The following is a 15,404-nucleotide window of genomic DNA, read 5'->3' as shown; positions in this document are numbered from 1 at the left end:
TAAACAAATGTTAATAGTCCTCAACCCAACCCGGAATCGATGACGAGCTTTTCTTTCACTGAAGACTGTGAACGATTAGCACAAACTATGTCAACTGAATGTGGAAAGAGAATGCAACAAATTTAGTATAAAGTGAGGTCGTGACATTTGTGCGTCTCAGCAAAAAAGGTGATTGTAGGAACACGCTGTTTAGACTTGGAAATATTTGCTGTGACATGAAATACACAGTTCATTGTTTTTGCAGTTAGCCTAGTGTGCACATCTCACCAAAAGAACATCGGCGTTACGAGAAAGTTGACTAACTTATTTGCTAAGACAGGGAATACAAAGTTTATTTCTCCCGCATTGAGCTCTGAGCTGCAGATTTGAACCCTGGAGACGTGTAATTGCCTTCTGTAATGTTTATATAACTGGGTGACTAACATTAGAGCAGCGAGCAATTAAAAAATCCCCAGGCCGCCTGGGAATCAAACTCGGCACACTTCCCTTGGACTGCTATCATAATAGCTAAAGGATTCAAAACACACAACTTTCGAGCTAAAAGAAATTAAAAAATCACCGACCAGACCAGGAATCGAACCAGTGGCCTCTTAAATGGGCAAGAAACGAGGATGCTAACTAAATGACTGTACATTGAAAGCTTCTGTGTTTAATTGCAACACATCAAGTTCGACTTCCTTTCACGGGGGGAAGCATAATAATATTCGCTTTACGACTTACTAACTACACTCGAACGTTTTAGAAGTTTGCAATCATAATTTTGAAGATCCAAGCGGCTTTCATGCAAAATACTCAACATTCATGCACAATAAGAAAGAAAAGGCCAGCACTTTAACAGCCTGAGCTACTCAGCTCGGCAATTAAACTATTAGTACCAAAAAAAACACTAATAATGATGATAACTGTACCGGGAGGTTCACCTCAACCCCGTGCATTTAAATGAAGCGCCCTGAAGAACGCTATCTATCACATAAAAATTAAAACAACTAGTGCAAGAAGTTGGGACGTTGGTCAACAGATATCACTACTAAAGTTATAGAGTAATGTGTTTCTTTTAGGTGTCCTAAACTGACTGGAATTTTTTTGGTGTATCACAGTTGGTAACAACTATTTCAAAAAGTTCGGACTTATCTCCATACATGTCTCTATAAAAAACTGATGTTATGCACTCTGGTGCAAAGTGGAACTAGAAAATGTGTGTTTATTGGTTTTATGAACTGAACGGACTTTCTTTGTTTTTGATACTTCTAGGTTTTCAACACTTCTTACTCATCCCGCCAACTTTGGAGTCCGGCCAATCAAAAATTTTGTGTATTTATTTTTCTTCCAATCATAGGCTTCTTGTAACTTTTCGAACGTCCAATAAAAATGAGGGGGTGTGTCTGGTCTTAGTCGCGAGCCTTCTCGAACCTTCCTCTCGGGTATAAAAGCTGACCCTTTTCCGAATTAACTTGTCTTACTGATCATCGTGCTACTGAGTGTGTGCTAAGAGAGGAGGCGTGGCCTCATCCATCGGCGGGCAGAACATCACCTAAGGTAATGGCCACCATTTCTCTATCTCAGTAGTTATCCCCGCAAGCTGATTCGAGGGGAGGATTCCAATCTTTAACTATGTAACAGTCCATTTCCTAAAATGTAAACTTCTCTTTCTTCTCATGTAAAAGTTCGAGTAAATCAAGTGTATTTAACTGAAATTCAGGAATAGAGAGTCTGACACCCTATCGAGTTCCCTATCAACTTGTTTTTGAGGTTACTATGGTTTTGTGACCGTTTTCTATCTGTAGCCTTGTAATTTAAATTTCCTCCATTTAGTCACCTCAGTAGTGTGGGATTAGCCTCTGCATCGTCGGGCCAATACACCAAGTAGGGTTTCAATATTTCATTTCAAGGAGCGCAAGATTCCGCCTCCATTCTTTTGATTTTTGGGCCAGTAATTGAACTTGTAATTTTAAAAGAAGGTCTGGGAGAATGAGTACTCGATACACCTGTATTAACTTAAAAATCAATTGATATGGCCTTGTTAAATTGTTGTGCCTACAGAGGCCAGAAAGTGTAAATTTGATTAAGCAACACGCTCTAATCACTAGTGTAACAGTTAAAGGCTGTTAGGGTTTGGAAGCGTAGTCTCCTTGGTAGAATTGTAGAGCACTGAGGCTCATTTCTTCAAATCTAAAATATATTTCTGTGATACTGAATGGTGCCTTTGGAGGGCCATAACTTGTAAACTTTGGAGAAAAATGCTCTTGAATATTGTGCTTTTAAATTTCCTGCAAAACGAAGTGGGAGATTCGTCTCTTTGCCTATCTAACTAAACGCAACGGTAGTGACGTAGGGACCTTGTAAATAGGGAGCTGGAAGCTCGAATTTTGTAATTAATATTTTCTAGGCTTTCTGTTTTTCTATTTTGTAAATAAACTACCTCTGTACCTGATATATTATTGTTTGTTAAAATTTAACATCTCAAAAGAAATATAAACTTTATTATATAGTTTTAATTTAATCTTTGACTATCGTAGCACCTTCTTTCACCTCTCTGTGATCCATGAAAACTCGGTAACTGGTAGCAGAGCGTGGTTGAATGGGTCTAGATAAAGCCCCTTTTGACGGATAAACGTAGAAATCGCTGTTTGTAGCTAAATAATTGTCTTGTCCTCTAATATTAGGGGCCGACTTCATGTCTAATACTTGTCTTGTGCTCGAGATTCAGAGCAAAGCGTGCATCTTCAAACTAGCTAGTAACTGCTATATTCCCCTATTGAAATATAATTCTGTATCATGTTCACCTATTCCGCCTATCCAGAGTGAGATGTCATTAGATCTTGGGAAGCTACCTGAGGAGCAGGCTGAAAGTATTAGAAGGTTGTGTCAGTCCTTTCCTGGTGTATTTTCTGATATCCATGGCGTTAGTGACCTTATTGAATATAAGACTGATTTAACAGATTCTGTTCCAGTTAGGTTTCCGCTTTATAGGCTGTCCCCACTCATCAGGAAATCATCGATCAGATGTTAAGGGACGGTATTATTAGACCTTCAAAGTCGGCGTATTCATTGCCCATTTTTCTTGAGCCGAAACCCCAAGCAAGCTTCAGGCCTCATTGATTACAGGATTTTTGAACCGTAAGGTGGTTTTACAATCTGTGCTCCTTCCTGATCTTCACTCTTGTTTTCCTGGTTTCGAAAGGCCAAGTTCTTTACCATCCTTGATCTTAATCAGGTATATAACCAGATACATCCAGCAGAAAAATCGAAACATCTAACGGCTTTCGCTACGGATTGGAACTTGTATGAATATAACCGCGTGCCCTTCGCGCTCCACACGGATGCAGCTGTTCTTACTATACTGCTAGATAGGTTCTTCTCTGATACAAAATTCGAATATCTGTACCACTACCTCGATGATGTCGTCGTGTATTCGGAGACCTTCGAAGAATAGTTAGATCATCTGAAGCAAGTCCTCAATCGCCCTCGGAAGTCTGAGTTGACTGTTAAACTATCTTAGGTAGCTTTTGTTAAGCCTTTATATTGTTCTTAGGGCATATTGTGTCGCCCGATGGTGTTTCTATGGATCATTCCAGAACACACGCTATCGGTGATGTCAAGCCTCCTAAGGACATCAAAGGCATTCCCAGGTTCATAGGCAAGGTGAATTTCTTCAGAATGTTTAGTCCTAACTTCGCTAATAGGGCGGCGCCCCTGAAACTACTACTATGAATGGGGGCCGTCACAGCAAGCCGCTCTTGAAGACCTGATATTAGCTCCTTGTAACGCCCCTGTATTAGCCATGCCAGATTTCTCTAAGAAATTCATAGTCCAAACAGATGTCTCTTCATCTGCTGTTCCCGCTGTCCTTCTTCAGGAAGTGGAATTGGGAAGGCGGCCCATCGCCTATACGTCTAGGACCTTATCGGCTCCAGAAGCTAAATATTTTATCTATGAACTTGAGTGTTTGGCAGTATTGTTTGCCCTGGAGAAGTTCCGCCTTTTTTTTTTTTTTTTTTGCTAGGGGCTTTACGTCGCACCGACACAGATAGGTCTTATGGCGACGATGGGATAGGAAAGGCCTAGGAGTTGGAAGGAAGCGGCCGTGGCCTTAATTAAGGTACAGCCCCAGCATTTGCCTGGTGTGAAAATGGGAAACCACGGAAAACCATCTTCAGGGCTGCCGATAGTGGGATTCGAACCTACTATCTCCCGGATGCAAGCTCACAGCCGCGCGCCTCTACGCGCACGGCCAACTCGCCCGGTAGTTCCGCCTTTATCTGGAACATGTCAGATTTGAATTACAGACGGACAATCAAGCATAAAAATGCGTATTAGCTAGGTCTCGTCATACAGGACGTATTACCCGTTGGGCTATCAGGATTTCTGCATTCCAATTTGATGTAAGATACATTAGGGGGTCAGAGAATACAGATGCTGATGGACTAAGCCGCATGTTTTCCAATGAGGTTGAAAGGGGTGAACGGGAAGATAGCTCTATTCTTCCCACGCCCATACCTTCATGTATTAGTGCTATTCTGACTGATGCCCGTATGTTATTTCGGGATATTGAGAAATATCAACGTGGAGATACAATGCTGTCTCCCATTATGGAAACACTTTCTTCTGGGTAACAGGTTTGTCCCTTACGTATTGAGGAACGGGCCTTTGTGTTGCCCTTCGAGGCACGATCAGAGGATGAATGTAGTGGTTCCAGCCGTGCTTGTACCCATGGTCTTCAAATATTATCATGAGACATTTAGGCTCCTTCAAAACTCGGGAAAAGATCAGAGAGATGTTTATTTGTAAGAGTATGGACGGTGAAATTAGGGTAATGGTTAATGCTTGTAAATCTTGCTTAGTAAGCCCACCTTAGCCAATAAGCTAGGGCTATTGTCATCGCATCAAGCAGCTCACCCCATAGAACGTCTATATATAGACTACGTCGGAACTGAAGGGGAACGGAAATAAATTCGTTCTGGTGTGCGTAGATGGCTTCACTAGATTTTTATGGTTGTTTCTGACTACGATGGCAACCGCTCAGTCAACTATTTCTTGTCATAATATTATCTTTGCTTCTTTTGGTCCCTGTCAATATATTGTTTCCGATAATGCTAAGGCATTCACATCTAACTTATTCCAAAAAGTCTGTTTCGACCTGTCTATTTCACATGTAACAACTTCTGCTTTTTACCCTTAACCATCTCTGGCTGAGCGGGACAATCTTAACCTTCGATCGGCATTGATCCCTTTTCATCATGAAGATCATTCCAGGTGGGACATTTTTCTGCATTGGTTAGCTTTTGCTTTAAATTCGGCTGTTCATGAGTCACACAAGTTTACCCCTGCCTCACACATGTTTAAATTTCTTCCCAACACCCTGCTTCAGGCAGCTTGTATACAGCACCTACTAAGCATTTCACAGTAGAGACTTGTACGTCTATGAACATATACTCAGGTTTTTGCTCATACTGTTGAGGCGACTGACAAATAAATTGAGGTTACTAGCGCGAAGGGACAAAAGCACAGACCCCAACTCCCCCCTTTGCCAAGTCTGTCATTCCTCAGAAGGCAGTAGCCAGATAATTCCAGATTTTTAGCCTGATGTTTGAATTTCCATCAACATTCACTTCATAAGATTATATCAAAGGACAGTGGTATGAAAATTGCTGTTAGTTGATCTATACAAGTTTGAGAAACTAAACTCTTGGCACTAAGGTGACATAAGTGAAGTGTGCTTTTATGTCTATTTAGGGCTGACTGGAGAATGTGTGTTGTAACTTCAAGGAGGGGGAGGTTAGGGTGAATGGACTAGCAGGTAGACAGGTTGATGGGATGGGTGGGGAAGGGGAAGTGTGGCAAAGGAAAATATTACTATGGTCAGAGGGATTACGGCTGTTTTTGGTATGCATTGCCAATTGCCAAATTGAAACTAACTAAAACACAGCATGCGACTACATCCTATTAATGGTCAGCAATTAACATATTTTAGGTAATTAAATTGTCAGTAATAATAGTAATAACATGCAACAGCAGATTAGGCACACAGAATACTCAAGTAGGAGCTCATTCTACGTAGTGTTGACATTAGAGCTATGTACACATAATATGAAGGCCTGACTTAAAAGAGAACCAGTTAGGAAAATTTCATTAAAGCGTAAGTACATCGACAGGTGGTAGGATAAGAAGACAGATTAAGTGAATAGATATTTAGATAGATAGATAAATAAATACGGTAAATGAATAGGTAGATAGTTAGACAAATTTACTTGAAAAAAAAAAAACGCTAGCTCCTCAGCTGTGACTTACAGTAAAGGATGGGAGTGGACTCACATTGTCAAGTGATCAGGCAGCACTGCAACAGAAGCTTATGCCACAGGAAGTTCCTTTAACTGGAACACTTTTAATTTCATCTCGTCAGCCTTCTTGATTATGATGCCTCCTGAGTCAGTCCAAGTGTTTGTAAGACAAAAACACTGGATTGCTGTCTTCATGATGGACATTCTGGTAGCTGTAAGATCTTCACAGATTGTTGTGGATGAGCCTTTCAGTTTCTTTTTCCTAGTGAAGACATTCTGCCATGAGCAATAAGACACAAATTTCAATAGGATAGGTCTTGTTTACCCTGGTGATCGAGGTCCTACTCTGTGACACCTATCAACATCATTAAGTGTAACATATGCACCTACTGCTTTGCACATGCTGAGCACTAGTTCATCACAGTTTTAATTCAAACATTCGGGGATGCCAAAAATTCTTATATTATTTCTCCTGCTGTATTGCTCCAATCAATCACATTTTGAGTCCATATCCTCCTTCAGGTTGCGGATTTCCACCTCCTTCTTATCAAGTTTTTCAGTTAACTCTGAAAATGCTTTAATATTAAATTTTAAACTTTTTTCAAGTTCTCTTATAACCACTTCTGTTATGCAGGTCAAAATGGCCTGCACAATTTTTTCAAGGAAGCTGTCCGAGTAGTTGAAGTCGTCCAGCGCGCACTTCACGAGGTGGTCTATGTTGGCATTAATGGTAGAGGCTGGGCTTCCAAGTCCGTAGTTTCGGCGGCCCATTTTCTTTACAATGCAAATTTGGAAGAAAAAGAACATCAATACCGACAAAATGTGTTGGTATATCGATTCATAAATACAAACGTAACACTTCCGCAAGTTTTTATCACTTCCACTGCTGTATAACACCCTCAAATCACTTGATTACTGAGGAGCCTCTTTCATGTCCATCACAAAACATTTCATCAGATAGGGTAGAAACGCAACATGGCGTGGTCCAAACGGTGTCACGATGCATTACACATTTTCACAAGGTTTACCTACATCAGCACATGTAATAATAATAATAATAATAATAATAATAGCAATGAGCACTCGAATGAGTATTAAGTTCAAGTGATTTTCCCACTTACCTGCATTCAGTCAGTGTTTTTTTTCCCTTTTTACATTTTACGAGGTAGTGACACGTCATTACATAGTAAACAAACAGAGCCATCTGTTGGGTTATGGAATTTTGTCTATATGCATATTTCGTTGCAGAAACCATATATTTAAGCGATTAGAAAGCTGAAAACGCAATATAGGCCTCTCCATTCACCAACAACACAGAATGTGCAATAGTAAGCAAATCAAAACATTGAAAATTGGATCAACTGATCATAGTGCTATAGGCTATCCATATAGCTACTGAAGCTATTGGTTACTTCACATTCAAGATCACACTTGGTTTTGTTAATGTTTATTCAGTTTTCTTTACAATTTATTCCTGGCATAAAAGACATACCCAAGATCAGTGTTGTAAAAATTAAAATATGTGCTTCTATTAAGGGATAAATAAGGTATGTCCATTTTATCTGGCCGAAGAACAAATTTCCAGATTTTTTCTCAATTCCCTGACATTTCCCACTATTAATCGAATTCTCTGACATTCCCTGATTTGCGGTTTTCCATACAGGTGGACACCCTGTTAAAAGCCATATTTGTACGGGGAGGCCACTCTCTTCTTATTTTTGAAGTGAAAAAAGATTCATGACTGTGTGTTGCTGTGTATGTTTTTACTACCTGATGTGATAGCCTCCATTTTTCCAATTAGTCACATGGAGACGCTCGTGCTTGAAGTTGGCTACAGCTTCATTGTTGAAATCGACTACTGAGGGATGTGTAGTGAACAATCAGTAATGAGAGGAGGGTAGAACGATATTTAAGATCAGAGAAAAAACGGTTAAATTTTGTGAAAAACGCTGTGTATACATTTACCTACACCGTCGACCTTTCAGGTGTGAACTAGTTGCCTTTGCAGTGTCAGAACGAATGACACTTGCACTTCTTGTATTGTATCTGTGTGGTATTGAGGGAACGGGGTGTGGTTGAGGAGAGGAGAAGGGCAGAGCATTGAGCTTATGCGCTGTTGGCTGTAGGCTGAACATTTACAGCGATAATGGCACAAACTTCTTTGGAGTAGCTAAAGAAATCAAGGCCTTTCTGTAAAACAACCCTCAGAAAACCAACTCTTCACACAACTGCAGGCATGGGACTAAGTTTCCTCCTTTTTTAACACATGGTCCTCTATGTAACACTTTGACTAGAGTAATCAGGATCGTGATTTTAATCCCTTAGGCATGAGATCACGACAGAAAATGCACATGCAATGGATGAAACATGTCCCCTTAAATTAGTATTACAAGATGAAATTTTTAATTTTAAGAACCCAATGTGTATTGAATACGAGTATTTCAATAAACTTTTGTAACCTCGTTGAATTAATGTACATTTCAATACGGACCGGTCATGAGATTTGTAACATGAAATTATCAGAGAATGTTGTAAACAACCCACGGAGTGAAAATTAAATTCCACCGTTTGTATCGGAGTTGAACCCTTTACACAAATATTATATTAATATTGTGCAGGAAACTAACAACTCATATAAAGACTATTAATCCAATCATAGATCAAGAAGGCCATCTTCTTGTCAGTGGATGACTGCACAATACTCCAATACTACTGGCTGGAAACATTAGAAATTCTGTATCACCTCACAAATATAATTGCGATGGCAGAACACCTTGGACTACTTCATCCTGGCACTCAACACTCTGAGAGACAAGTTTAGGATCCCTTCAGAAAGGGGAACAGAAAGAAGCCACACTCATACACATCTCAGGTGTTACATCGTGTCATACTAATTTATGTTTCGCCCATTGCATATACATCATCAGCCGTGAGCTCACGCCTGGGGGAAAATAAAAATCAGGATCCTGATTACTCCATGCAAAGTGTTACATAGAGGAATAATTAATGAGAAATACACAAATGGTGCCTTTAAACCTGACATACCCATTCCTTAAAACTAGAACAGACTATGCAGGCCCAATTCTAATAAAAAAATTGTGTGAAATCGAACAAGACCAGACTGCTAGCTACCAAGGCTCTCTACTTAGACATGATATCTGATCTCACCACAACAACATTTCTCTCCACACTTTATCAACTTAGTTCTCATAGAGGTCAACCCCTGAACATTTACAGTAATAATGGCACAAACTTCTACGGAGCAGCTACAGAAATCAAGGTCTTCCTGCAAAATAACCCTCAGAAAAACAACTCTTCGCACAACAGCAGGCATGGGACTGATGTGGCATTTCATCCCTCCTGCAACACCACACTTTGGTGGAATCTAGGAAGCAGCTGTCATGAGTCTGATTTAACACCCCAGACAAGTGATGGATTCTTATCACTTCACCAACAAAGAATCTACCATTCTTGAAACACATACATCCTCTCACCAAAGCTAAATGATGAACCTTTTGACACTTCTTACCTAACTACAACCTATTTCCTTAAAGGAGAGCCAATTACTACAATCTATGCTCATGATTATACTTCCTCTCTCATCAGAACCTTGCCCACATGGCTATATTTTCAGCAGCTAACCCAGAACTCCTGGATTAGGTGGTGAAATGAATATCTCAATAAATGGGCAATGAAATACCCCATAGCAACATAGTCGTAGTGAATGAAGATGACACGCATGCTGTGAAGTGGACAATGACAGTGATCATATGTGCATCCTGGTAATGATGAATTCATTCATGTAACGAATGTTCAGGTGAGTAATGATGAACTTACAAGGCCAATTCACAAACACTATCCCTTACGAAGTATGAAACAGAAAGGCAAGATAACTCTTTAATGACTTATTTATTCATTGCATGTTTAAGTAATATTGTTCCAAGATTATCTGTGGAACTCAGAGAGGTGAAAGAAGGTGTCAGCATGAATGGGTCTATCTACAAAATCAAATATTAATTTAAACTTTAAAACAAAGGTTATATTTCTTTTCAGATCTCAAATTTAACAAAATTCTTCACTAGGTCAAAGAACGAAATGTCAGGTACAAAATGGCAATCAAGAATAGAAATCCAAGGGTTGGAAATTACAAGTTTTGAGCTTCCAGCTCCAATTTACAAGTTTACAACGTCACAAATGTTGTGTTTGTTCAGATAACGAGAGATATCTCCCAAGACACAGTTCAAGAGCACCTTGCTCCAAAGGTTACACATATGGCCTTCCAAAGGCCCCACTAAAAATTGCACCATTACCAGGCAAGAGTTTACATGCTCTTTAAATTCAACCAAGGAGGCTGTGCTCCCAATTCCTTACAGTCTACTCAAGGAAACATTACACAAAACCTTACATATTCTGGCATCTCTAGGCACAACCTACAATTCCTTTACACAGCGGTATCTAGTACCCATACTACTGGGCCTTCATGGACGAGAACAACAGGTTATAACACTGGTCCAAACTCAAAATGTATGCAGTCGTAAACATGCAAGCCTTGAAAATCAAGTTTTGAAACCCTACTTGGGCTTGTGGTCCGATGATGCAGAGGCTAATTCTACACAACTGAGGTGACTCGAAAGAGAAATTAATGAGTGATTTACAGGAGAAAAAGGTTACAAAATTCTAGTCAGCTCAAGATAAACTGAAGGGAAATTCGAAAGGGTAACACACTCTCTATCCCCAATTTACAGTTGAAGTCTGTATGAAATTTTACATTAGCAGAATGAAAGCTTACATTTTGAAAACAGATGGTTACATAGTTAAACATTAGAAGCTTCCCCTCCTGTGAGTTTAAGGAGATAGCTACAGATATAGAAAACTGGCGGCCATTACCTGGGCTGACGTTCTGCCTGCCAAAGAATTAGGCACCCTGCCTCCTGTCATAACACACACACACTCAGAAATTTGACGAGAATAAGACAAGGTAACTTGAAAAAGCCGCGGCTTTCATACTCTGTGGGAGGGTTAGAGAAGGCTCTGGGCAAAATCCGACCACACCCTCTCATTTTATTTGATACTCAAAAAGTTACAAGAAGCTTATGATTGGCTGAAAAATAAATACAGAAACTTTGTGATTGGCCAGACTTCATAGCAGGCGGGATGAGAAGGAAGTGTTGCAAAACATTGAAGTATCAAAATAAATGAAAGTAAATTTAGGTGAAAACACTTAGAAACCCAAAACTTCTTTAAATCACGAATTATTCCACCTTGCACCAGAGTACATGACCTCAGCTTTTTGTGGGGACATCTATGGAGAAAACTCAACCTTTCTGATGTACACCAAAACAAAACAAAGGAATCCAGTCAGTTTAGGAAATGTTAAAATAACATATTACTCAGTTATTCAGTAGTGACATCTTCTGATCAATGTCCCAACTTTATGCATTAGCAGTTTCAAGTTTTGTTCGACAGATAGTGTTCCCTAAGGCGCTTCTTTTCAATGCGCAGGTTGAGGTGCACCTCCCGGTACAAATATTATAAGTCACAATGGACTAGTACCACCACAGACCACATTAGGGAGAAAAGGAATATTTTTCACTTGCCAAGAGATGGCTACAATGTGTGTAGTATAGAAGTGAACAAACACAGTATACAAGCATATCACCTCCAACTTGTATCAATAAATTACTGTATTATTTAGAAAACAATAATTAATATAATCAATAATATAACAAAGGTGTTTCATTTGGAAACAACTAGTAAAATATCCTGTAACAGTAACAAAAGAATGTATCTTTCAGCTACTTTTTGTTCAAAACTAATTAACGAATTGAAAAGTATTAGTAGGAATGATACCAGCTACCAAATGACATAGAGTAGAGGTCTTTGGAATAATCCTAACTGCTGCACAATTCATAACGCAAGATAGTGGAGAAACTTGAAAGAAAAGTGAAAACTAGGTATGTAAACAGTCATCTCATAAAAAAGTATATTATCAGTAGGGCTATCAATCATGTGCACTAAAAAGATGGATCAAACCCCGGTATCTGTTGAGCCATTTTCTACCCATTTCCATTATCAGATGATGGCTTATCAAATTATGTACATTACCTCAAGAGAGTTTTCCTGCGATGACTCTGGCACGGTTAACTCTGATTTAACTTCTTCCTTCAGAGCTATCACTGCTGATACATGTTCAGAATTTTCCTGTGGAAAATAAGGTATATTAGGTATGCTCATAACACACATCTACAAATACAGTCACTAACAAATGAGCATGTTAATTCATTAATTTTCAGTATTACAGTTACTTTCACAATTTCACTAATGTTTAAGGAAGATTTCTACCAGCAGAGGACTGTTATAACCAAAGGCTGTACTGAGAATGGTGTTACTATTCTTGCTCACTCCTTATGTCAGAGAAAGGATGAGACTGAGAACAAAATATAAAATGCGAAACATTATCTAGCCATACCAGAAGATATAATACCAGAGATGGAATTGGGGCTATCTCACACAGAATTTTGGAAGGAAGCAGCCATAGGCATAAACACTAAATTGTATGAACTGTTTTCATATGTTCAATCATATCAATCAAACCATAAAAGTTGTCTGAACCAATTAGAAGCGTTACATTTCTAAATGATTTTTTGTTCTCGGCATAGAGTTTGTTTATAGACAGATTAAAATTACTTGAAATAATGGAATCACATTCCCTACTATGGTTTTGCTGAGATCACAGGGGCTACATAAAACATTAATACAGTTCTGTTTCAAACTGCATATTTCAATGCTTCCAAGTGTAAAATAAAAAAACATATACATGAAAGAAGCAGACTTATCACAGTCATATAACAGTGAAAGATGTGATTTAGCCCAAGGTCAAAGCAGCTAGGAATGAAATATTTTACTACTATAAGCATGTTATGTAGTGTTCTGTGAGGAGCTGAGGGGATGAGGACACTGTCAGTGGAGAATCAGCAGTGTTGGAGTGTATATCTGCAGTTTCAGAAGATCTTTTATGATCTACTACGAGACATTTAAATTCCACTCTTGGATTCATAAAACCTTGTCAGCATTAAAGGGGGCGGGACTGTGATTAAAAGCTTATATCCTAATGTAAGTAACTAATAAAAGTGAATTAAAGTATCAAGTTCCAGAATATACCAACTTATTACATTCAATACAGAAGAGAACAGTAGCTGAACTAAGGAATGGATGAAAAGGATGCACAAAAAGGACAAGGAAATAATGACAAAGAGGAAAGAAAAAATTCTGTTTAATGTGCCTTAAGTCCTTAAAGTGTCAGAGCCCACTAAGAAGGGGCACAGAAGAGAAATTATTCTCAGAATTCATACATTCTAGAGCCCTTAGACATGGTTCTCTACTGTATATATCATAGAATCTGACCTGTGTTTGAGGAATAAAATGAGCTAATCACTATTCTGCCTTTCTAGAATAATTCACCATTTGAGCATATTACTCATTTTGGGAGAACGTACATTCAGATTTTGAGCTATTTCATCCCTCGTATGTCATAGGCAAATCTGCTCGTTCCTTAAAAAACATAATATCTTCCAGCACATTGTGAATGTGAGAGTAAACCAGAATAAACACACCGGTGTTAACATTTCGTTCAGCAGACTGGTGTATCCAGGCTCAAAAACAGTAATTAAAATTTGTGTTTTTACTTCTACACTAATTATGGTAGGAGTAATAATTTTCAACATGTGGTGCTAATGATGGTGCAGTAGTAGGGAGATGTAAGTTTTTTAAAAAGTAAGATCAGCCAACCATCATCTATTATAATCAAAGGGGAAAAATAAGGAAGGTGCAACACCTAAACCAAAGTAATTACAATACTGACAGTAAAAAGTACAGACTATTCCAAGCCTAACCTTAAGTTCCTAAGAGTTGGCAGTTGTAGCGCGTAGTGGTGTATTCCCAGACAAATAAACAAAACAGAGTTGTACTACGCATAGATGCTCATTCAGCAATTGGTGACTGCTGGTGTTAATACTGAGGAAGCACATAGAAAATTATGCCCCTGCCAAACTTATTCAGCTATTAAGGGTTAATTCCTGACCTCTATAAAGTTATCTGAAATGAGAATTACAAGTGATGCAGTTGTTTTTCCTTCAAGCCAGGCTGGTTCCTCTTTGATCTTTGCTTCTAGGTCCATTTTGCACTGCAAACTGAAGTAGTTAGAAGGTACTGGGAAGGTTGATTACTTCCACTGACCTTACACTGAAACATAAGCCAGAAAAATATATTACCTATGTCATTGTTACTTATGGGGTTTGCAACCTTACCAATCAGAAAACCAAACATTCAAAAGGAAAGCACAAACATCAAGAAGAAAACAAGCACAATACTTACCGAAGGGCAGTAGCATTAAAGAAATATGAAGCGTGGAAGGCAAAGCGAGAATTAAAAAGGCCAGGATCTTACATAACTTTGACAGGTTGCCAGGTAAATACTGCTAGCTACTAAATGACACACCAGATAAATTTGAAATGAAGAAAATTTACTAAGCAAATGTAATTTGAAAATGGTATAAAATAAGAACAATAAAAAAATATAATTCTTTTTCTGAAATTTAAAAAATGCAATCAAGCTAGACGAGGAAAACAGTATTTTAAAATAAAGTAGAAATTAAGGAAAAATGAAGCTCACATAAACATAGGCTTCCGCCGAAATTAAGGTTTGAAAATTCATTAATAACTCATTACCTTACATACAGAAAATAATATTATTTAAAGATTGGTTGCAACCGATATGCGGGCCCGCGATATAAAGACACTTTAAAACTGAAATTTGCTTCACTACAAAATTCTAAGTTACAAGACGCACACAAGGACACACGAAAAAGAAGAAAATTTAGTGGCTCCAACCGCGAATAAACATTACACTAAAGAAACGAGCTAGATGAAAACACAATAAATAATAGTGCACATCAATCCGAACAAAATGAAGTATATTAAAGGAAATTTACAATTAACGGTGCACTCATAAAAAAATAAGGAACACAGAAGCACCCAACAAGAGCTACCCGTTACCGACGCGAAGCCAAGATCCCATAATAATCATCAAAGCCACCCAAAATATTAACGTATCATCAGATAAGATAAG

The 15,404-nt window shown here is 38.6% G+C and overlaps 1 long non-coding RNA gene across 1 annotated transcript in view; it reads right to left on the bottom strand.

Annotated features, from left to right (window-relative positions):
• The window catches only part of LOC137503058 (uncharacterized), a 352,406-nt gene that overhangs the window by 323,697 nt on the left and 13,305 nt on the right, over positions 1–15,404 (bottom strand). Inside the window, exons 2-3 of the long non-coding RNA XR_011019028.1 lie at positions 14,389–14,519; positions 12,384–12,479 (exon numbers count right to left, since the gene is read on the bottom strand). This is a non-coding gene — a long non-coding RNA (uncharacterized lncRNA). The remainder of the gene's footprint in view (positions 1–12,383; positions 12,480–14,388; positions 14,520–15,404) is intronic.

The sequence above is a fragment of the Anabrus simplex genome, chromosome X, assembly GCF_040414725.1.
Source record: "Anabrus simplex isolate iqAnaSimp1 chromosome X, ASM4041472v1, whole genome shotgun sequence".
Taxonomy (NCBI): Eukaryota; Metazoa; Arthropoda; class Insecta; order Orthoptera; family Tettigoniidae; genus Anabrus; species Anabrus simplex.
Note: the sequence above shows the minus strand (reverse complement) of the source record. Positions and strands in the feature narration are given on the sequence as shown.